General features: G+C 40.0%; 1 long non-coding RNA gene across 2 annotated transcripts; it reads right to left on the bottom strand.

Annotated features, from left to right (window-relative positions):
- Window positions 1-293: 293 nt before the first annotated feature.
- LOC138681825 (uncharacterized) lies at window positions 294-22,017 on the bottom strand. Of its 2 annotated transcripts, XR_011322030.1 has the most exons (5): window positions 19,448-22,017; window positions 13,451-14,030; window positions 8,541-8,673; window positions 6,229-6,348; window positions 294-5,744 (listed from the first exon to the last, which is right to left on the bottom strand). It is a non-coding gene; the product is annotated as an uncharacterized lncRNA (long non-coding RNA). The 2 variants fall into 2 exon arrangements; XR_011322031.1 differs by lacking the exons at window positions 6,229-6,348; window positions 13,451-14,030.
- Window positions 22,018-22,720: the final 703 nt, after the last annotated feature.

The raw sequence follows: 22,720 nt of genomic DNA, 5'->3' as shown, positions 1-22,720 counted from the left end.
TATTACCCAAACACATAGCAGCACCCCACGGTCTGTACAGATCATCTTGGCACCCAGTGCTCAGCGATCTTTCAGTGGAAAACAGGTGTGTAAAACAGTGATTTTCTAAACTGTGGGTGAGGAAGTTGTTGGGAGACATGCCTCAGTGCTCGGAGGCACCACGGGCACGCGGTCTGCTGTCCCGCTCGCTGGCTTGGCGCGCATAGCTTCACGTCTGTCAAGGGACTGCGTCCTGTATTTCTGATGAATCACACTGGACACAGCACGTTGACAAAGGAAAAATACCTGGAAGATCTCAATAAATAACATATTCACCTTCTTTCTGCAACACAGAAGACATAATCGCAGCTTGATATTTCATTCATTAAAGTACATCTATTTTCCTAACAAATGAAAGTCCATGTGGCATTATAGAGGAGCTGAGACATCACAAACTGTCCAGCTTTCCCATTTGCTTTATTGATTTCCTTGGTCCCCTGCTAGCAACTCTGGGCCTGGTTAAACTATATCTGTCTGTTATATCACAGCCATAGTATTTTTGTGGACTCTTAAGTGAACATCCTACACTCTCCAGGTCATCGTCCTTTCTTGCTGTTACACAGTATAAGCCCAGAATATTTAAAGCATGATTTTGTGTTGCACCAACCTGCTCTAGAAAGCACTCTTTACTGATTATGAAGTAATTATGGAGGACAAGTTTCACTCGGTCCCAAAATAGCCTGGCGTCAAATTCTCAGCTGAAATAAACTGCTATCTTGCCATTGCCTTGAGCGCAAACCTACCAGGACAGAGCAGCAGCAGGTCAGGTCCAAAGTGGTGAGCAGTGAATGTGGCAGAGGAGCTCAGTCATAAAACTGACAGTGAGTTAGGCTGATACATATTTCATTTTATTTTATTTTATTTTATTTTATTTTATTTTATAAACTGCTGGGATTAGTGGGGGCTCTCAGAATATCCAAGTCAATGTAGCTAATTATTTAAACCAAAGATACAGCTTTCTTCAGAGCCTTTTTATTACTCGACAGGTTAGTGGTGAAAAATAAACTCTAGTTGAAGGCTAAGCAAGCAGGAGATGAAGACACATTATTTAGAGTTGAAGATGTTCAGGACAAGGATTACCTATTCCTTTGTGCCTGCACAGTGCCTGGCACAATGGGACCCCCTTGTATGGGGCAATATGTAGTAAGCATAAGTAGCAAAAATATAGTATTCATTGTTCAGCTAGAACAACTATAGTAGAAGACATGACAGATGGGATTAGCCCACACTTGTCATTTGTATTTGAGCCCTATTTAAGTAGTGAGCTTCTTCTGCCTACTGATCTTGATTTCTATTCTGAGAAAAAATGTTTTTCTGATACACATTCTCCTTAATAGCCCATAGGATCTTCAATGAAATAAAACACCTGAAGCGTGTTGTAAATACAGGTATGGGCATGCAAGTGCCTCTCTTTAGGTATAATTCTGAGAAATTTCAGTGGTTATTGGAATAGCAGGCTTTATTGTATGTCGGGATGCCACTGGCTAATAGCTGCGTGGTAGTCAAAGCTCACGTGCTTGTGATCACGTTGCAGTCAGTAGCACCACAAGAACAGGCAACAAAAGCACTAAACATCAGCCTAACTGTTCCCAACCAATTAGTGGGGTTTGGATGACACAGTTTTAGGGTGCTCAACCTGATGAGTCAGTTTGTAAGATTTTTTGAGCCTGTGTTCTCCTACAAGTCATGCTCCTTTAAGATGTGCTCAGCTGAGCTTCACTTTCCTGTAAGGTATACCCTTATTTCATGGAATACGAATTCTTTGCTCACACCTATATAATGTAAGTAAAGATTAAATCTACTGACCAGATAGAGGGAGGAATGGCAACCTATCAAGCTATTTAATTTCTTCTTCCCATTGCAAACAATTGTCTGCTTAGTTTGGGAAAAAACATCTCTGCTTAAGAGTGTTCTTATATGGGCTGAGAATACAGTAAACTTGAAAGCAAATGTGTTCTGTGAATCTGCAAAAAACTGCACCACTTCCACTTAAAAACCTCTTGGAAATCCCTTTATGAAATACTGTATCTTTTATTCTTATAGTATTGACGGTAACAGATGCCACAAAAGGCCACTGCTTGATTTTGCAAAGCCCCAACCTGTTGATTGCGCTTTACCACCAGAGAAGCTCTTTTATTTTGGGCATTTATATGAAAATTAAACTCCTCATTCTTGAATTTGGTAGCTTCCCATAGACCTGTATTTCTCAAATTCTGCTTTTTCTTTTTCTCATATAATTTTCACCAGTAAGAATAAGCCTTTTGGATCAATTAAACTGCTCATTTTTTCTAGACAAAGGATTCTTTCCTATTTTCTTTTGTGACTCTCTCTTCTACTATCCCTTTATTTCAGTAGGAATTATAACAGAACTGACAAGAGCAGGGATGTTATGCCTTACTCCTCCCCTTTCCTCTGATGGGTTTTTCAGAGTTGGAGAAAAAAGATAGTGTTACTTTAGAAGTAATTTGATCTACTTACGGAGTCCTGTACTTTGGTTTTCAGCTCTTCTTTTCAGGACTTAAATGACCCCTTTTATGGGGGAAAAACCCACCTATGTACATTATGTGATATTGTGTGTGTTAAATTTCCAGGATAACTAACCTTCTGAGTATTACGTTAAAGCACTCTGAGGCACCAGCGGGTATGCCTATTTGCTTAGTATCTCATCAGCGAGATAACTGCACTGTGGGATGTGGCTGAGCAACAGTAATCGAGTAGTAAACATTGGAGTAGTCCCATCTATCCTGACCAGGCTCCGGCTGGGGAATGGCACAGGGAAAGCTGAGGAACTGGAGGCTGAAGGGCTATGAATGAGGAAGGCAAAGACGGTAAGTCTGCAGCATAGGAGATAAGGACTTGGAAAATGAAAGTACGGGGCCTTAGACATCCCTGGGACCACAATCGTAATGTCCTCTATGGTGTAGGATGCTGAGTAAGGGGAAGAAAAACACTCCCTGCTTCCAGCTGTTCAGTACATGAAAAGACAAAGGGGTCTCTGGAGAAAAGGCTACAAAATTAACAACAGATCTGGTTATGGCTAACCACATTATGGTGTGTGCTGTGTTTCTAACTAGCTGTCTCATCTGCTCGCTACTGCTCCTCTAATTTCGAGGAGCCATAGTGGTTCAAGAAGGGAGTTCTGGGATGAGGGGCTTTACATTGAAGACCATGGGATTAAAGGCGTGAAGGACAGAGGTAAAACATGTCCAGGTAAGTAACTATGATTAATGGTAAAAAAGAGTCTGGATTTGGTAACAGAGGAAGAAGGTGGGCAATAGGTAGTAGCTGGGTCTCATGCTGTTTCAGAAAGAGGGCTAGACGAGGATGAGGATGAAGATGCCTGGATAAATCATGTAAAGGAAGAGAGCCTGCCAAGAAAAAGTACAGAGGAAGCAGCGTTAGCAAGGGCACTTGCAGCTGGTGGTGTGTAAGGAGAGGCAGAGGGGGACAGGACCTTTTCAGAGTAAATCGAAGAGTTCAGTCATTTCACATCTTTCATTGTGCTCTGAGAATTTTTCCTGGATAATAGTTTTCCAACTTTCTAAATGTTTTCGCAATTTTAATGATATTTTTAAGGTCAAACCAAGCAACCGGTAAACAGCATCAGGCTGCTTAAAGTCAAGCACCGGAATGCTGTAAATGACAAAGCAAAATGGAAGACTATGAGAATGACAGATCATGATTATGACAACAATTTGTGTTGTCTGGATTATCACGTGTGATGTCTCGGTACAACGGAAAACATTTTTTAAAGCTGCTGTTTTTTTCACATATTCTCTGAAAATCTTTCGTCTGCTCTCAGTGCCAGAGCTGACCCTTGTTGACTAAGATATCTTCCACTCAATAGGTTTGCTCCCAAAAAAGCCCACTCCTTCTCCCTCAGTGATGAAAATAGGATGATTAATGTTTTTGCAAGGTTAAAAGTTTTTTTATTTATATAGGCAGAAAGAAAGCACTTCTCAGTAATACTACAGTTGACTAAAATAAATTACCGGCTACTCAGCAGGTCAAAGGATGCTTGTGAGTAGTATTTAATCAAATGGTGGGGATACAGGCATAATATCAGAGCAGTAATCAAGCCACAAAATAATTAGGGTATTTCCTAGCACAGAAAATCCTTCTCAATGCCATTTGGGGCAGCTAATGCTAAAGATTATGATTTGTTCTCAAGTTCTCAGATTTGCATGTTGCTGTAGCAAAACCTAATCTTTTGAATTCCTAGTAACACAAAGCTTTTTCCAGACAAAAATGCATAATACATGAAGTATTAAGAATGATAATTAGAAATTCTCAGATTTAAAGACCGTGCAAAGATCTTGCATTAGATCCGTATGATACATATGATTTAGATGATAGTGTCTGTGCTATAAACTGGAGGCAAGGCCAGACATCACTGGTATCGACAGGACTACAAATCAAGAGTGTTTACATTCATGACTGGACTTAGATCATCAAACAGGAGGTAAAAGACAGTCTGCAAAATTGAGAGATGCAAATATATTACCAATATTAGAACAGAAAGTGCAGGTAGCTAGGAAATATCTTTACTTATTTTGCAAGCCTGAATTTTCAGTGAACTGTCACCTCAATCATGGAGTAAATCAGGCTATCCAGATATGGTTTTGATCTAATGCTCAATTTTGTATCAACAAATAATATATTGGTACTAGTGGAAATTATTTCCAGTGTTCACTGGTGTATTTCAGAATAGGCTCCAGTGATCAATCCTCCAAGAGACTGGTATTATCAATATGCTGCCACTAACACCCAAAGTAGGTACACAGAGGAAAGCACTAAAATTCCCAGGAGAAGAACTAGCAGGGAAAGAAAATCTCATTTTCTGATTTCCATTTACAGCCTAAAATAGCCTGTCTGCTGGGAGCAGTAGTTCTTTAGAAAAACAGTGATTATGAAGACTATGGTCTTATTTACTTTCCACCAGTGTTGCAGCATACTACGTATACTCATAGGGCATTTTTAGTCACAGATTCTGCCAGGCAGAAATGCAGTGGAGTTAATCACGTAGCAAATTAAACAAAAGCAAAAAAGCTGGTAGGCTTGGGAGGACCCGCAGCAACTGAACATTTTGTTACCCTTTCTAGGCAAACTTTCCAAAATTGCATATGGGGAGGGTAAAGGCAAAGGCCAATGGTGGTTTTTTTAACCTGGATCAAACAACCTACACATGTATCTGCAGTTGGTAGACTGAAGCAGGCTGAGAAATCTGTCTATATTCAGATTATAGTCAGAATTAAAGCTCTTCTGTAGTGGAATTATTGAAGTTGGTCCACCAACATATTAGCTGTTCACTGTCCTCTCACAAGTACTTTGCAGGCAATGAGCTACTGTGTGCCCCGAGCTCCAGTCCCAAGGGCAGGCAGGTGATGCAGAAAGGGCTCCTAAAGCACAGAATGGTGGGCAGAACGTTCACCAGCGGTGGACTGCCATGACCATCCAAAGACATTTCAGGCATGGGAGGAAAGGTATACAGGGCAGGAATTAAAAGTGGTTTCAGCACAGCTCAACTGGATGCAGATATCCTCACCCTGTATCCTAATGGGCTGATAAAATAGCTCCTGAACAAGATCTTCTGCAGCACATCCTTTGTTGAAAAAGTTGTCTAGAACATTCTTGCAGAAATAAACCTTTTTTTCATTGTTACATTTCCATGTCCACTGAAGGGATCAGTCCTGGTAGATTTCTCTCTAGAAACATAGAAATAGTAAAAGTAATTTATAATCAAGGGTTAGTGTTACTTTATAACAAGCTAACTCAGCTCAGTATAACCAAGCCAAGAACATACAATAGAATTATGGCAATCAGCATTTATGGGAACAAACACATCACTGTTTTAAATGAAAACTATTCTTCTATTCGCTCAAAGTAGCTTCTAAAATCTTTCACTATGACTAAAATCTGGAGTAATGTTGGATATCATTCACCCAAAGATTGTGCTGTAATGCTTATTTACAGCATTAGCATTTTAAGTTTTTTGTGAAGTAAAGCAGCAGGGATCAAGTGGACTCCCTCGCATCTGCTATGCCTTTGAAAGATAGCATGTGCCTGGTCAGGAATTAGATTAGGAATTAAATATTGACTCAAGAATACACGTGTAAGGAGTTAAGGGGATCTGAATGCTGAAGTCACATCCACCACGCCACAGGCATAAACAGAACATGCTGTAGTCACCCTCTCTCCTGAGCAGAAGATAACCCTGCCAGCATCCCAGTGCGGCATCCCAGAGCCTCTTGCCCAGAAGGTAGGCTGGCTTCCTCCCAGGGAGTGGGGAAGGAGACACAAAAGGCAGTCCTAGGAGAGAGATGCCCAAAGTGTGCTTTGTATTCTTCCAAGAGGAGAGTAAATCACCAACCATTTTATTACTATAGACTGAAAGGTGGGCTGGTGGAGATGCAGTTTACGCAAGACTCCAAAGCTCAAAGGCTGAAAAGATACACTGGGTTTAAGACCGGTTATGTGTCTCTTCTGGAAGGGCAAATCCTTTACTCTCTAATGGGAAGATGCAAAGAGGATTATGATGGCAATATCCTTCCTCAGACAGGTTTTGGTTTTTTTGCTGGCGAGAGAGATCTTTCCTAATAAATAACTGCTCTTTCTTATGAGCTAGCCTTTGTCAGTGACCACAGGACTGCACAGACACAAAATAGATTCTATCTGCCCAAAACAGCTCACAGACATTGACTATCATTTTGTTTTCTTTACTGGGTAAAAGGAGGAAAATGGCTTTTAAATTAGATGTTGAACCCCTTCCAGAATTGCAATATAAGACACTGAATCAATCATTCTTCATACAGTTGCCTCCTACTCCACAAGCTCCCACTACCATAAAATTGGTTGTTGCCAACTGAGCTCAGTGAATAATTTGCAGTTTCATATTTGTTAGAGGATTTTTTCCTCTTTGTCTTTTCATTATTTGTCCACGAGCAGATTGACTGTCTTGACTTTTTTTTTTTCCAAAACATGTGCTGTAATCAGTCTGCAAGTAATTCTGGCCGTAAATCATTTGTGAGCAATTCGTTGTGAGAAGTCTTCAAACATTTGTCCTAATTCCGTTCATTCTATATGAACTTGCATCACGTGGTGTCTGTTTCTGTGAACACAACATCAAAAAAGCTGTTTTTGAGTATTCTCCCTGAGAACAATCCCACTTCTGAACCTAGAAAACTCACATAGAAAGCACATTTTATTGAAAATTATTTAAGACTTAGGGATGCATGTTCACTGAGATGCTTGCAGTTTACATGCATCTGTAATTTTCATGCTAACTAGAAGATAGCTTTTCCAACCCTAAAGAGAATGCTTTTTTTCCCCACTTCACAACTCAAATCTGCTCCTCGCCAGAGCTTTTGTCTCAACCCAGTTCATTACAATTTCAGTCTCACAAAACATCCCTTGTGAGAGATGAGGCTTTCAACGGCATATAAAGTGGTTGGGTTCCAAATTACAACTGAAATGATGCACAATTTCACCATTTAAAAATTACTTAATTCCCAGAAGTAATTACTGGATTCTCCTGGTTATTGTTGCATCTTAATGAAAAATAAGACTATCAAAACCCTAGTGGAAGAGCCTGATCCTGACCCTGCTGGAGTCAGTGGAAAGCCTCCTTTTCTCAATTTTATAGATGGAGGAAACTGCCCTTCTCAGATTGTAAAATACCCTGTTTTCAGATAAAAGTTTAAAAGAATGACTGCACTGTTCAGAGGGATCTGGGTACTTTACCATGTGTCCTCTTCAAAAGAAAAATGAAATAATGACTCTGCAATATTGAAAAGGAGGTAAAAGTCAACTGGAACACCAAGTGCCATCATACACCAAAGTTAGAATTTCAAATTCAAGTCTTGCCATTGGCCTTAAATGTTTGCCTTGAAGGCGTTTGTAAAATACAGGTCTTGACTCTTGTTGGTATGCAGTGGAAATGCTTTGCTGGTATTTTAGATAATGTAAACAGTTGCTGCAACTGTCACCCAGGCGCTTTAGGATGTTAGGTAGGAAAAAAGGAAATGAAAAAGTCATGAAATTCATGGATGATGATGTCTGTGATTGTAACTGGGACATATATTGGCATCTCTTCCATTGTCCCTTACAAAGGGTCCACTCTATGAAAATGGGAAAACCTTGAAAAATAGTTTAAACCCCCCCCCAAACTGCATAGAAATACTGAAGAATGCAAGCCATAAACCAATTAACACTTTTTCAAATATGAATTTTGCAAAAGGAAGTTACATTTTGCTCTCAGACAAACTTCTTCTGAAATTATTTTTAAATTTGTTAGTGCAGAAAAGACTCAATGCATCGTCTTAATGTTCTTAAGCTGTATCATCTGAGATGGACTAAAATTTTAACTCTTGGTGCTCATAAATAACTCTTGGGATAATTTAGTCTGCTTCATTTAGTCTGCTACAGAAATAAGTTGTTGATGCTAAGCATCAAAGTTCCCTGAACCCAACTTTCAGACAAGCAGTTTAGGCTTGTCTACCAACCTGGATGCCGACTCCAGCCCACCTGCGAGGACAGGAGAGCCACACGCTCCTTGGGAGCTCCCGCGGGGACCCGCGGCCACCTTCCTAACATCAGCGGACCCGAGGTGGCTGATATGAGCCGTGAGTGCGCTGGCTGTAACACAGAGAGTAAAATCACCATGAGACATTCAAACAAGATAATTATATTGTGTTAATTTGCATCTCATTTTTGTGATGTAGTTGTACGCAGCCAACATAGTAACTGGAAATTAATACATCACGATTCGTGCCCTGTCGTGTCACACTGCTGGCCTTTCTGAGCAAGAATGTTTTTTTAATGCTATACTCATAAATCAAGTCCCTCAAGACAAGAAAATTATTATGAAGCTGAACGATAATAACTTATATTTAGATGAGCTCCTACTTTTTCTTCCACCTAGAGTAGAATAGGGAGCTCTTAGACTGTTTTCTTGTATGCCAAAGTTAAATTTTACATCTTCAGCAACAGCAAATAAATCCATGTTTCTGTTACATTACTTAACCAGCATAGTGTCGTATCCACTCTCTAGAAAGGTCTGTATTTTCTCCTTTGAGCGGGTAATACTACATGCATTAGTTTAAAGGCCAATACCACCATTTTAGAGAAGTGGCACAGCAGTTCCTGCATCAAGTGATGTGTATGGTATTCCTCTTCCTGCTAGATGTGGATCCCCAACATAATAGAATCTTTTAATTTAGTTTTACTTATAGTTTATGCTGAATCACGTAAAATGTGATGAACTCAGAGACACAGCATATTTCTTTGCACTTTTCACCATTAACTGGTATTTTTTCCCCAGTGCCTATGTTATGTGACTTCACATTTGGTATTCTGATACTAATGGAGTTTTAGGGCAAAGAAATGGTGATGTGCTGGCATACAGTTTTTTAAAATTTTAGAAGAAGATAGATTCTTTCCATCCATTCTTTTACCTGTAACTATTATAGAGACCTACAATATTATACATGAGAGGAAAAAGTTGCTATGCTAAAAGAACCCAGACCCTAGTCTGTCTTATTTTGAATCTGCATTTTCAAGACCATTTACATCACTGAAAGGGCGGCAGTCCAACATATAAGTAACTTGAGCTCAAAAAGCAAGGTTGCCACCCTGAATAGCCAGAAGCCACAGCGATCATTTAAGTAACAGCACCCTGTGCAGATTCATGTGCAGTTTCATACCTGTGGCTCACTTCCACCTACAACAGAATGAAATACTTTGTTAAACTCCATCGCGCTCTGCTCTGCTTCACTGGACCAAGCGCTGTCAAATAATGCAAAATAAAGTACACCATGTACTCTTATTCTACAGAGCAGGTATAATCGTTGTAATTATACCACAACTGCATGGCAAATACCATGTAAATACATAGCAATTGCATGTTCCTACAGCTTACTTGTTAATTATGCATTGTTACTAACAAGTTCAAAGATAAATTATCATAGCACTTGCAGCATTTGGGTGCTTGCAAAGCTCCTAAGCTGTGTAATAATGGAATTTGTACTATTTAATGCTTGCTTTTGTTGATTTTCCACGGGAGTGGGGAAGGGAAACAACCCACCTCTCACACCCAAAGGCCTCTAGCTTAAGTGCATATTTCTTACTGGTACAGCAGAGGTATGCTACCGTACAAAATAACATGACACTTCTACCAATAAGGAAATCTGGACTAATTAACAAAAAAAAATTATTTCCATTAATAAATCACTTTTCAAACTTCATTTAGTAATCCTCCTAAGCAGACACTGCATTTAAAATCACTGGTACTTGTATGCAGTAGAACTAATACTGTATTCCTGACCCAATATTTAATCTTGCACAGGCTAAAACTGAGAGGAAAACCTCATTTCACTGATGTTGCTAGCAAAACTCCTATTGATTTCAGCGAGGACAGGGCTCTACCCAGACAGCTTACTTGTAAATGGATTCTTGAAATAGCTTGTATTATATTATGCCAGAAATATATCACCATGTAAGGCCATTTCATAGTCCGTGCTAGCTCTTCTATAAGCCGCACTGCAGTATTTTAGACTACAACTTATAACTTTTAATAGGTATTTTAATAGTATTCAATAAAATAAAATTAGCCTCTCTATAAACATTGCTCTTCTCCAAAGTGAAGCTTCCCTTTTAAGTTATGACTCTGTAATGGCTGTTTGGTCAGCCATTTATACCAACTTTTACAACCCATGTTGGATCACCTTGGGTTTTATTTCAATTTTTTTTTTCAATTTCATTATTTTCATACTGATTTCAATCTGAAAGGTAATGTTGATGTTTCTGACCCTTTTTTCTCTATTGTAGTTGTTGAGCTATTTCTTCTAAAAAAATGACTAGCATTTATTGCAAGCAAGTGCAAATGTTAGTCTTTAGGTATTGCAGAATCAGTACTAGCAGAAACAAAATAGCCAGCTATTATTCTCTGTTGCTTATAAAAATCTTAAGTACAGACTAAAAACCCACTGAAATTGGCCGTGCATAAATGCAGATGAAAACGGGAACCCTGGGGCGGGGAGGTGACATGCTGGGGATGAACCAGACCAACACAGACAAGCGAGAGAAGATGGAAGCAAGGAGATGGTGGTGCTGGTCCTGCTGATGGGTAACACCCTTGGCCCCTGCCACCCCATCCGTGTGCGAGACAGGAAAACAAGGCTCCTTTGACAGCGTTTTGAGGAAGATCAGGAGATAGCTTTGTGCATGAAATGACTTCTCAGCCACAGAGGAAATTTTGGAATTATTACCTGTTGGAGGGATGAGTCAGTAATTTCCTGGTGAAAGAGCTGGCTAGGGGAAGTGGGTCAAGGAGGGTATTGGGAAAGCAAAGAGCAGTAACTTCTTTGAAATGACAAGAGAAGCAGAAAACAAAAGGAGGCTGAAGAGACCATAAATTAGAGAAAATTATTTTACTTTATCATTCTAATGGCATTGGAAAGCAGGAATGTTATGGATGTGAGCCATAAGATCATCAGAGCCTGGTTCAAAACTTCAGTTTTCAGCTGGGATAGAAAAGGACATATCTTAAATGCCATTTCTGTCATGGAGAAGTAACTGCTGAGTTTAGGTACAGTCTGTACTCATAGTGTAACCTCTGCTGAAGACGAGACAGTGGATGGGAATGACAAAAAAATCAATGTGATCATACTGTTCATAGAAACTGGGAAATAAATTGATGGGACAAACTTGGAAGAGACTCTAAAATCCCGTTTTAAGGTACTGACCTTGAAAAAGTAACTACACCTTCATGAAGAAATGCCGGAGACATGGGCTGAGGTTCTGGTCTGGACAGAAGAGAATTCTGTCCGGGAATGATAGGTGAATTCATGCTTGTGGTAGAGGCTCCTTAATGACCAAGTGTGGAGGAAGCAGGGGAGAGAGCAGGAGAGCTTACAGGGAGGTAGAGGAAGGGTGAGGATGATGTTCCAGTCTGCTTTGAAAGAGCAAATAGAAAGGAGAGTCTAACATACAAAAGTATGACTGTATTTCAGCAGGAGAATAGCTGGCAATGCTCAAGGCAGATTTTAAGGTTAAAGACACGAATAAGGGAAGGGATGAGAACTGGCTTAGAGAAGCCAAACAGGAACCAGAATGGGATTAGATCATTGCAGCAATGCATGACATGTTGGAGTATTTTATTATCCACTATGCTCTTTAATTGCAAGTGTAACACTGGCAATAATTTCTAAAACAAAGTATGTTCTTATTGAAGATCCTTGGCTCTTCAGTGGGAAAATAACTTCAGATGCAGAATGACTGTTGGTTTTAATGGGTTTATTTTTATGTAACGTACATTGACTTTAAATAAAAGGGAGCTGTACATTTCCAGTACTGTAAAACTGGCAGTATAATTGAGGCTCATTAGCCCAGCTGCTGAAGCTGATACCGTCTTTGAAGACAGTATCCTTGTTCAGATGGAATTACCTTGTTTTCCTTCACTCATTTCACTCCCTCCTGAATCCTACCCTGGAGCCTGAAGAAACATTTGTAGGTTCTCCTAGAAAACAGACATCTTCCTAAGAATGCAAATGATCTTTCTTCACTCCTAGGATCTGATCTTGTTCTTCCTGAAATCTGCAGTGAGATTCCTGCTGTCTTCAGTGGTACCAGGCACAGTGCAACCAGGCCAGATGTAAGCTTGAAATTCTCCTAATGAAAAGGCCTAAGAAAACTGAATGGGGGAGATACTCATTAATAACTATTTAGGAGAACATGGTTCCCCTGAAAGGCTAATTATTTTGAGAGTTACCCATTCAAAAAAAAGTCTAATCAATGAGAGAACAAATTAAAAATGAAGAATCTCTCATAAAAACAGACAGCAGAATACCGCATTCAAGAGGACAGCCACCAATTAAAAGAAATGTCAACAACTCAAGTGGCAGCAACTTCAAAAGGGAAATCTTTTCCTCATTTTCATATGCATTCTTCATGAGCAACATCAAGAAGTGTAACATGCTAATAGCTAATAACATTCAGAATAAGATTCACTAATTTACTAACTGAATAATTTAATGCATATCAAAGGAATGATTTTCTCATTTCATTCTTTTTTTAGATCTAACACTAAGCTGGGTATTATCAAGTAGATGAAACCGCACAGATTACAAGTCATCACTGAAATAGTCATTTTAGAATTGAGTTTGGTTTTTTCTGTTGGATGTCTCTTTTGGGTTTAAGGAATCACATACCTTTTTTCCTTGTTATAATGCAGATTTCAAAAAACAAATCAGGAAGATATCTTTGTGGTCATGTGATGTTTTGCTAAAAACAGAGTGTTTTGCAGAGACAGAGATCTGTTAACAATGTTAAACTTTGAAAATGTTGGGGACTGCAGAGAGACAGTGCTATCCACCTGTCCCAGGAAAGCCAATAACACAGCAGTTGGGAGATGCACCTGAGGTTTAGGAGATCGGGCCCTGAGCCGAAGCAGGGATGGGACGTGGATGACCGGTGTGCCGCAGAGGTCCCCTGGCTGTCCAGGTGTGGAGGACTCTCCCTCCTGCTCCCGGGAATGGTGAGAGGTTAGTTTGATTCCAATGCAGAACAAAAGCCAAATGTTAATTTTTTTAACTGCAAAAGAACTTTTGTATACTCTAAAATGCTAGACTAGGTATTGAAAAATGTAGAAAGTCTACATGGTAAGAACCATTTCTTGTTTAATGTGATTTTTAGAAGCCTATTTACAGAATTCTACTAAATTTAAACAATGTTTTGGCTTTGCTACTATTGCACACTATGTAGCCCGCTACCATCTGCTGAAACACTTTAAGAATACGTTACCAGTTAAGGTACCAAACAGAAAACCAGCTCTTCCTTCAGTTCATGCGTCACAGTCAGAAAGCTCACTCAGAGACATTCCAGACTGAAGGATAGCCATCAATGTCTCAACATCTGTTTGGTGGCTGGAGGGAAGCAGAGTACTCCAAGGTCAACACCAGGGCTGATACTGTTTAGCCTCTTTCTTCACTGATGACCTGGATGATGGTATAGAATGCAAAACCGACAAACCTGAAGATGACACTAAATTAGGGTTGAGTCGTTGACATGCCAAATACTAACTTTTGTGGAGGGATCTTCAGGAACTTGGGACCCAGCCAGCAGAAATCCCATCAAGTTTAACAAGATGTACAAAGTCCCACATCTTGGGCAGAATAAGGCTGGGAACTGTCTGGCTGAGCAGCAGCCCTCCTGGAGAGGACCTGGAGGTTACAGTGGACGTCAGGTCAAATATGAGCCAACGGTATGCTCACTGCAAATGGGGCAAACTGCACATTGGCCTACTTTCGAAGAAGGGTGGCCAGCAGATTGAGGAAACTCATTATTCTTGTCTCAGCACACTAACGTCACGCCTGGAACACTGTGTCTGGCTTTGGGCCCCCCAGGTCAAGAGGAGGTTCAGAAACGGGAAGGGAAGGTAGGAGAGGGCTGCCGGGATGGTCAGGGACATAGAGCACATGCTTCAGGTGACGGAGGAGCCTGTGGCTTTTCAGTCTGGTGCAGAGGAGGCTAAGGGGTGATCTAATAGCAGGCTGCAACTGCTTGAACTGGAGTTGGAAAGAAGACGGGGCCAACGCACTTTTCAGTAGAGACAGATGGTATAGCAAAGGGCAGTGGCCACACATTGTAGCCTGGGGGGTTCAGACTGGACATTAGGAAGAACTGCTTCACTGGGAGGATACTGCAGTACTGGAAGAGGTTACTCAGAGGGGGACACCCAAGATTTGGTGAGGTAAAATCACAGCAGACCTGATCCAGTGCTGGTGACAGTCCTGCTTGGAGTGGAAGATGGGAGTTAATCTAGGGGTCCCTTCACACCAATATTTCTGTGATATAACTCAGATTCAAGCCAGTGGCATTATCAAAATCTTAACTAAATGATGTTAAACACAGCTAAACTAAAAGTTCACTCACTAGTATATAGGAAGGAAGATACACCTCCTCAGCTGACTTGTTTTCTCACAGCAAACTCTTCACTGACAGGGCACACTGCAGCGCGCGACACAGTCATATCGCTTTTCTCTCCTGATATCCCAACAGCAAACATAATGTTTCTGTGATGCCCCTTTAACAGGGAAGGAGAGACTGTTGGAACCAATGGCTTTGTGGCAGATGGAGTGTCATTTGCAATTGGGAAAAAAACACTCTCATGCTGCCAAAATATTAACAAGGGGCTTCCTCAGAAATATTCTGCCACAGTCACTGGTACATGTAAATTCCCCACGTAAATATTACTTCTTCCAAGGAAAAAGGTATCGTTCAGCAGGCTTTCCTAGGAGGAGGACCTCCTCGCACCATTTTTTTTTCCTCTCCTGCAAACCCCTTTGTTTCCACTCACAAATTTGCAGCGCTGCAACACCTCACGGATGCTACTTGTGGTAACTCTGATGAGAGACAGCAGCAAGCAGGGCTGTTTTGGGGCTGGCTGTCCAACGATCCCCACTCGGCTGAGCTGGGTCAGGGGACAGACTTGGCAGCAAGGGCACATCATGAAATCAAACAGGGAGTGGGTTCTTTTTTTTTTTTTTTTTTTTTTTTTTGGTGTGTGTAATGTATCTCCCTCTGTGAATGCCCACGTTCCTTACATGGTGAGAAAAACAACAAGAAATTTCCTGACCTTCCTTTATACCACCCATTATTTTGCATAGCCTTATAATATCTTTTATTAATTTCCTTTTAAAAATAAACTCTCCTATTCCTTTCAAATTCTGCATATATGCAACATCAAAGCATGTCAGTGAATTTTCCAGCCCATTTATACACCAGCTTTCTGGTGCTGGAGTCAGACATGTTGTGGTAGTACTGCAAGCAGTAAAGATGTCCAGCTTCTCTGAAACTGCTGCAGTTCTCATTGCTGTAAGTACTGATCACTGGGGAAACTGAGCTTCAAATACCAAAAAACCTTTCTGTGATGACCTACTGTTTTGCAGAGGGCAATGGGACCAGTGTGCTTTTTTCTTGAAGATAAAGAGAAAAGACAGCCAATGTCCCTCTACTGAGAAGGATCTGAGATTTATTTTTAACTTCAAACTTTTCTATGCATCATGAAAAAAGCTGAATAATTCTATTTTCATTTAGGAGGACATTACAAGAGAAAGTGTCTGATATATTTTAGATTAGAGATTCTTCCCTAAGAACAGAGGCTGTCACAATGTAATGTCCCACACCAAAGAAAATCTTCTTTTCCCCAATACTGTCAGCTGGGCCCAGTTCTCAACCAAGTATATTTTCAAGAATTTTTGCACTAAACTGAGAGTGCTCCAACACGATGCTTCTGAGAATTTAGATTACTCTCCCTCTGTCAGTACCGGGATTATGAAGTCGCGAAGGTAGTCTGCGTCATAGTGATATTATAATGATTGCTCTGAAATGGAAAAATATCACACATCTGTGTTTTCATTCTCCAGCTTGAGACATACCTTTAGGAAGTCAGTTTCTGATGACATGTTTGGGCAAACCATGCCTTATCTGCATATTTTTTTCATGTATCATCCTGATCTGGTAACTTGAATGCCATAACCAGAAAGCTATGTTAATTGTACATGTTTTTAAGTCAGCGTAGTCCAAAATGTATTCTTCAAAACTATCAGTCTCACAAAGTCTGCTTGCATGTTTGAAAAGCCAGAGCTGTTGTTTCTGTTGGAGGAATCACATAATTTTTTTGTAACAACAAGAATCTCCAGCGAAGATAATCTTAGCCTCATGGATATTACATATTTCTGTTTCCTAAAAATAAAAACCACTAAGTATATGAACTGGTACTGTAAACATAAGTGCAAGTGAAAGAGTTCTACTGTTGCTGGACTCCTCTGCCCACTCGATTTCGGCAGTAAGCAAAAATACTTATTCAGTATTAAGTTACAGTAAAGAATTGTCGACCCTGGTCTAATTCAGAGCAAAGATAAAGTCAAGTCAATAGTGTTTGCTTCAGACTGTGACATTTCAGATAAAGCCTCTAAATTTGTTTGGATCATAAAAATGAAAGCATATAGAAAATATTTGTTAAAAGTAAAAAAGCAGAGAGTACACAAGCTTCTTCATAAAGTAATTTTTATTGAAATGCTCACAGTTGAGTTAGCATTATTTGCTTCTAATTTGGGCTTCATTCTAAATACTGTACGTTAACAAACTTAGACCACTTACTTAATGCCAAGTGCTTTACAGATTTCTCTTTAATTAAATTTCTCCAAAGAATCACATTACAGAAGCATTTGCCCATACAAAAAGCACACTCTCGGAGATCCTGGGTAAAATCCAGGCACCCCTGCAGTAACTAGTAAAATTCCCATTGATCTCATTGGAGACGGGATTCTACTCTATAGGTCTTTGCTACATATGGGTAATAAAAAATTCTCTTGCTACTTATGTATTAAATTCCTAGGTACACTATTCTAAGAAACTTAGATCTTAACAAGGTCCATGCTATCATTTACCACTTCCCTTACTAGATAAAAATAAGCATCACTTCAGAGTTCAATAATGTCTAGTTTCAAGTATGTTTGTAATTGCTGGAATATGCAACAGGTGCCAGTTTAGATAAGCTCCTAGCCTGTGGATCGAGGTAGGCATTTGCTCTAATAATCTGCAATTTTACTACAGAATTTGAGTGCGGAATTGCCTGTACTGAGCTCTGGGAGAAACGTGAACCATTAGCATTTAGGGGTTCTCTTAACTGTACAGCGATATGTTCAGTAATAAGTTATAGGTGATTTGGAAGTGGAATAAAAATTAAGAAGATTTTAAATAAGCTTTATGATCTTTAATATAAGATGAGGCATAACAATTTACCTTTATTTAATTATGAGATATTTTTCATCTGTGTGAAACATGCTGAAGTGGGCTACATTTAAAATAGTTCTGTCATTCTTCCTCTTGCAGTTTTTTGCAGCAGTTTTCTCTTCCATAACTCAGCCGTGCAGAGCTGTGGGGTTTGATATTTCAGTTCTCGTGCAAAAGAAAAAGGTCAATTAGGGCTGGTCTAGGACAACACTGGTCAGAAATGGAAAGAGCAGGAGTGGTTCGAGATGGTACCCACTCCTGCCACTGCTCTGTGGGACATTATCATCTTGCAGCTGCAGAAATGGTAGAGGTTGTCCGAGTGCTGCTCATCTACTTCAGTGCAAAGTTACTTTCCTAACTGGTATTTTTTTCAGAGTTACTAAGATGTTACCTAGTTACCAGCTAATCACAGCCTGGTAACCATTTCGAGAAATCTAGGGTTTTATTTACAACAGGGTAAGTGACCCTAAATAATCAGTCTGGTGACACTTAAGCTGTCCAACTGTAAAATAGGATGAGACTCCACACGAAATTTATTTGAAGCGTTCAGACAAAAACTGCAGTATGAAATTAATTATGATTAGTCTTGACAACAGTAATTCAATTTAAAATATGCTTAACCGGTTTAAAAATAAAACTTCAGCTTCTCTTTGACTACAACCCAGTCCTGAAGCTATTTAAGACTGCGTTGCCTATCCCGTGCCTGATTTTCTGATTTGGTTGTAAGATTACTATTAATAGACCAGAAGTGGGGTAAAAAAAAAAAAAAAGAAAAAAGTGAAATTACCTCATTCTGCAAAGACCCGTGTTTGTTTGCTTGCTTGCTTCATTTTAGAGAAGTGTTGTCAGAAGTTTAGTCTTCTGATGGGGATTAATCTTTCCCTTTTGTGACTCTGGACCATCCATCCCTCCCCGCCTCCCCCCCCCCCCCCCCCCATTCCGGCGCGGGGTTGCTAAGCGACATGTTCTTCTCTTCTGTACTTTAGCAGAGAGGAACAGATCAAAGACACCCACAGTCCTGAATTATTTTATAAATGAATTTAAAGAGACACTCTCCCGCACTGTATTATGTAGGGGGAGATCAAAAGTTGCTCTGTATACTGAGAGTATCTGGAGAATTAAACTGACGTCTTCTGGAAAATAAAAATCTCATTACTGAGAACTATGTAATATTTACTTTTTTTTTTTCCTTTTCAGAACTAGACGATGAATTTATGCTAATTAATGTTTCTGGTTTTATGGCAGTCAAGACATTGAATGCAGGCCAGGCTGCATGTTTGTACGACTTTCAAAAGTAAGGTTTTCTGTCATCAAGTGACAAGCTTGCTGGTTTTTTAACTCTTTTCATCTCTTGCAAAAGAGTTGCTGTTATTCAAAAATATTTCATTCTCTAAATTTTAAATGCTTTCCTGACTCACATTAAATGCAAGAAAATCACTGGGTAAATTTCAAGTGATACATCTTTAAAAGAATAAATGAGGATGAGAAAGTAATCTGTATAAATCAGGCAAAAAACCTAAACCACCAATATCTCAGACCTTTCCGAAAACAATGAAAACCAAACGTGAACAATCTTTAATTAAAAAATCTGGAAATACATAAATTTAAACGTTACCTCTTACCAGACCAGCACTTTTCTGGCATCAGCTCAGGTCTGCTATTCTGTACAAGCTGTGAGATTTGTAAGCACATACTGGCAGTTAAGGCAAACGTTTCCCGAAACAGAAAAGGGAGGAATTACTTGCCCTCGGATCTACTTAGTTTCAAACACCACCAATGTTGTAAGAGGAAAAAAACAGCACTTCATAACAAAGTGCAAGAATTTTTCATGACTTTCATTTCCAAAGACACCATCGCTGCACAGCCTTAAGAAAAAGGAGAGGAACACAAATAACATGCTTAAAGCATTACCCAAGCAAGGGAGACAGATCATTTACGTGGAAAGCAAAACTCCTGGATCAAATGGCTGCAAAAAAGGCATCTTGAAAATTGCACGCAAAATTCTTCCCATGTGCAAATCTCATTGTTTTGTAACCAGCCACCTTATCTGCATAAACAAATGTCTCTCTTAAAGCAGTTTCAGGGGCTTGCTCACACAAACAGGTGCTCATGCAACTACAGGCACAAAATCACTGGCTTCAGGTGTAAAGCGTACACAGATGATCTCACTCTCTTTGCTGTGTGCCTGGTCGCAGAGCAGAGCTAGCTCCTCGCTCTCGTCCTATGCCTGCAATCGCACATAAAATTGAGGGTAGATTAGTGAAACCTAATACACTCTAGGACTGTAAAGGGATTAATCTCACATAAATCTTCACCAAAAAAATCAGCATTAGTATTTATTTACAAGCATTTTATTTTCCAATGAGAAAACAAGCCTCCTTTTTTTCCTGCACCAGTAAAAGTCTCTTCAAAATTCTAATTGCTTAGATTTGGCATTTAAAATCCACTGTACTACAGTTAACTTATATTCTCATAAAAGCACGTATTTTAGAAAAGGGCTTAGCCAGATTTTCCATTTCATTACTGGATATCTATTGCACGGGCAAGATGTGTGCTTTACTCTCACTGATATAGTGTTTTATGTATAAACATCTTGACCACCACTATGTTGTCAGTGGTTAGCAGATTCGGTGTGTTTTGGCTGAATTTCTGAAGGGGAAAACTGCGACTTGCACTCTAAATATTTTTTCTGGAGAATAGATTCCTCAACAGACTATGGGCATCTTGTACAAAATACAAGTAAACATTTGGAAAGGAATTTAATGTTTCTGGCGGGTGCTGACTTGCCAGCCTTGGAAACCGAAATCCCTGCGACCCGCGGCACAAGCACAGCTCTGGCACTGTGCGCTCCGCAGACCGGCCGGGTTCCCCACCGCTCCTCCTGCGTGGCTGCGACACGGAGGAAAGAAATAACGCCCGCCACGAACAGGCACTTGCGTTTCTGGCGAGCTTATTTAAACACCCGGACCACGCTTTGTTCAGAGGTTCAGTTCGATCGAGCCAGTATTTAAGGTAAAGTGTTCTGAAGCGGGGATGTCGTAACAATTTTAGTTTATTGTTATCTATGATATCAAATATCTGTTGCTAGTATATTTTATTAATATTGGTAGAATTCTGGTTAATGAATGTAGGTAATTTTGAATCGCTGCTCCTTTTACTTATTTCCAGGATGCTGCAAAAAACATCTGCTGCAGCTGGGCAGCTGAATGACAGATGTGAGCAGCCAGGGCAGAGGTTTGGGCCCATGAACAAGAGACGATGCTTTTGATATGTGGGAGGGCATTGAAGGCCACTGAGAACATTAATGTTACTTCATGTTTCTACAGCGCTTTCCCTGCTTAAAGCACCACATAGACTACTAGTAATTAGTCATCTGGAAGCTTCTGAAATGACCAGCAGTATCATTTAAATTGTCATTAAAATACAATTAGCAGCCCTTTGAACTGAGCGCTGTAGTTCAGAACAGTCTAATTGGTGGCTCGTGGGCCAGATCTGGACAACAGGAGGATTGTGTCTGCTTTTCCTCTTCTCCAACTGCACCAGCTCAAGGAGTACCTCGTCCCAGGAGTGGCGGCTGTGCCCGCAGGACAGACATGGAGAGCCATTATGCAACTGGAAAGGCAACGGCACAAAGTATCCCTTGTGTCCAGCCCACTGCATTGAAAAGCCTGGATTTTCTAGAGCTCATTTCACCCTGTGTGCAGATTCAAGCCGGCACAGCCCCACAAATTTATACTTTGCAATTCAAATCAATTTAATTTTTTTTTTACTTGACTTTTAGAGCACAGCTTTGTGCAGCAAGAGTCATAGGGATGAAATAAGGGCAGTACGTGGTAAGACAAATAACTGAGCTGTCTACATCTACGGATGATGCACTGGTAGACCATACTGGCATGTGTTTGGGTAAGATGAAGAATTTAGTTACTGTAGCAGACTGAAAGTGAAGGGCTGGCTTGGATGGCGTTCCCAAACCTGGCATCCATATCCCACATTTAGGTAGCTAAATCTGTCACTTCCATGCTTTAGATACTTGTGTTAATTGCATACATGCCAATAAAAATGACATGTTTTTAAAGTGTTAGATGTGTAAATAGCTGCTCTTCTGAAATGGCCACAGTATATATTTTTAGCTCCTATGTGCTCTTCTGATGATACCACTTGCAAATGCATCGTATTTGTTGTAGCATCTAGCTATAGTAATGTATTAGTATCTGTTTGTAATACTATTGATGCTCCTGTAAAAAGCGCTGTAGAATATACTTTAAATACTGGCTTTTTGTACATCTCACACAGCTATTCATTAATACCAAGGGAACAGCGTGCTACTGTTCCAGGTTTTTGAAGAACCAGTGCTATTGCTCTCCACCAGCTCCTGTTGCCTGCTTCATAATGCCTTTATTAGTTATGCTTTTACTCTTGAAAATTCAAATTTAGAACTGAAAATTTTCACGCTTTTGTTTTTTAAAAATAATTAAAGGCAGCGAATGGACCTGATGTAATCTGTATACTGTGTGCCACAGCTAAGTATCCACTGCTGTGAAAGCGCTGCTTGTTCTCTGAAAGGAGGAATTCTTTCAGACGGCGTCACTTGCCCCCTCCTCTGCGAGGCTGCTTTTCCCATACACTCAGAGGACTCGCTGCCAGTCATTTTCTTGCTCTAGAAGTTTTCTGGAGCAATATTGTCATTTACCCCATGTTTGTACAGGACCTAGCTCCTAACGGGTTGGCCTCTACGTACAATCAAAAATTTCGCATGTGAGTGTAGCAGTGGCTCCACTAAAGTACGATGGCTTTTTAATCATCTTTTCTTTGGATTGGTCCTTGGACTACATAGTGCTTCATCTTAACGTGGGCTTTCGTAGAATTTCTTTTCTCTTCCTCTGCCATT

Source organism: Haliaeetus albicilla, chromosome 24 (assembly GCF_947461875.1).
Source record: "Haliaeetus albicilla chromosome 24, bHalAlb1.1, whole genome shotgun sequence".
In the NCBI taxonomy this organism is placed as follows: Eukaryota; Metazoa; Chordata; class Aves; order Accipitriformes; family Accipitridae; genus Haliaeetus; species Haliaeetus albicilla.
Note: the sequence above shows the minus strand (reverse complement) of the source record. Positions and strands in the feature narration are given on the sequence as shown.